Genomic DNA, 2,708 nt, shown 5'->3' on the forward strand with positions numbered 1-2,708 from the left:
AATGTATTGTGGAAAAGAGGGAACCAAATGATAGAAATACTATCAATGTCTATAACTCCATTAAAGTTGTTTTCATCACTCACTCCCATGGGATTTTTTTAGTAGCAAATAAATGAATGTCATGCATGTTAGTCCAAAAAAGTAAAGAATTTTTGCTTAAGCAATTGGTTATACAAATAATGAAATTCTCTAGAAAAGTAATTTTTTCTTGGTATTCCATTCCACTTGATGATTTACAACCATTAAAAAAAAATAGGAATTAGGGAGAGACAACTTTTATCTTTAAATAACAAAAATATGTTAATAATCTTATTTAATGAGGGATTATTAAAAACAATTCTGCTAGTTTTTCTCTAAATCCTTTTTCTTCTTTTTTGGGTAATGATTGGGTGATTCTTCTTATTGTTTAATAAGTGTAATTAATGTTGTAATCCCTTTATTATGATTGATTCTTGATATGTCCAGATGGGATTGTTTACTTTGATAGGATGGATAATTTTTTTAAAATAATACATTATGATCTCCATATTTTGCTTCTTGTATTTGAGATTTTACTTTTTGTTTTTGTTTTTTCGCCTGATGTCTGGTACCTATATTGGAGCTTGACTAAATCAGGATTCGCGTAGGGAAGTCCCACATGGTGTGTGTGTTTGTGGTGGTGGTGGGGGGGGGGGGTTAAAGCGCTCTTTAACAAATGTGACTCTGTATTTAGGGGGACTCAAACCCGAGACGTTTGGTTAGGAATGAAGAGTATTTATCACTCCACTACAATTCTTGCATGTATTTGAGAATTATGTTTCCTCTTAGTCACTCTAAGTGCAACATAACTTAGTAGCTTTGACTCAAATTAACTTTGTATTTGTAATTAAAAATCTCATTACATATTATAAATTTAAGATTCCATAATTTTAGATAATAAGAAATTAAAATTCATAAATTTTAAACTCTGAATACACGTATGTGTTTATATTTCCAACAAAGGACATAATAAAGGAGAAGGGAAAAAGAAAAGGAATGGTATGATGAAGAAGCTCATAAAGTAATTAGGTTATTGATTGACATTTGTATTAATTGAGTGGCAATGTATATGCATAAATAATGAAATATTATGGACAATGATTTTAAGGCCTTATGTATGATACTAAAGAATAATATAATACTAATTGTAGATTCAATTGCTTAATGACATAAGGCTATTTTAATCTCATGATGTTAATTAGTGGTCCAAAATTTTCTTTGCATGAAAATGAAATTTAAAGCTAAGTTAGAGGTTTGCTTAGCTTAATAGACCAGCAAAGGCCACTAATTAGGCACTAAAAATTGATACTTGATGAGAGTAATGATGTGGCTAGTATTTTGCACACTCATGTATACAATTTTAATTTATTGCAAAAGGTGGAAAGAATGAGCATGCTAAAGTAGAAATCAATTATCTTATAACCCTCCCCCCCCCCCCCCNCCCCCCAACAAAACACACACACAACCAAGCAACTCCTTCTATCGAATATTTATTCGTATTCGATATTTATGACAAATTCATGAATAACATTTTTTTAGTAGAGGTAGTAATAAAGTGTGTGTATACTTTATTTTTTCAAAATTTTACTTTGTAAGTTTTCACTGAGTGAGTTTGTTGTTATTGTAATTAAAAAATAAAGTAAGAAGGTATATCACATAGATATGATTAAATGATAGATGTATGTACGAAATACATATTTTGTATTCATTGATTTGATGTAAATATTGTGTGAGCATATTTTATTGAGCCCTCCTTTTCCTCGTCCTTAGCTCAGACATCTAGCGTTGAGGCTACATTGGTCCCATAATCGTTAATTGAATTTCTTTTTTATCGAAAAATTATATTATATATAAGTTGAATTGTTTCCAATACTAAGGAAGTACCTATTTACAGATAATAGGGTTCTTTTGTGTTCTTTTTAGATTATGAATTGAACTTCAAGCTATCGCTAGAGGTAGAGCAAGAATTTAAATTTTATCAATTTTAGTTTTAGGATAGTTATATCATATATTATTAGTAACTGAGGTTGGACCCGTTTGGCCATAGATTTCTCAAATAATATTTGGGGGAAAATTTGGCAAATAATGTTTGCCCATACAATTTTTCATTATTTGGCAAATATTTTTGGCAAATATCCCAAATTCCCAAATTCAAGTTTTTTCTAGTATTTGGACCAAATCTCATTATTTGGGATCTTTTAAAAATTAAAATTTTACCCCAAACTTTTATCTTTTACAAAAACACCCTCTATAGTAGTTGTTTGTGTTGTATTACATAATTATTTTATGTGAACACCAAAATAGTGATGAAATATTTAGTGAATATTAAATAATGATATGATTGTTGATGAAAATGATGAAAAATTAACTCAAGGTAATAAAATCATGTGCTTCGTCTACTTCACGATGTATGGAATGATACTTGTTGCACTCGCTCCAAATTACCACATTGCTCTAGTATGATGGAAACTATTTGTTATTGTTGTAACGAACATCCAATTGACTTGTAATACAAACTTATAGTTAGTTTTAATAGTTTTTAAGACTTATGGGTATAAATCATATTTTTCTAAAAAGGCGAAATATATTTCCCAAATCCTATGGCCAAACACATGGTGAAATTTCACCCAAATTTTCACTCAAATAATATTTGCCAAGAATATTTGAAAATTTATGGCCAAACGCTAGCT

Source organism: Solanum pennellii, chromosome 11 (genome assembly GCF_001406875.1).
Source record: "Solanum pennellii chromosome 11, SPENNV200".
Taxonomy (NCBI): Eukaryota; Viridiplantae; Streptophyta; class Magnoliopsida; order Solanales; family Solanaceae; genus Solanum; species Solanum pennellii.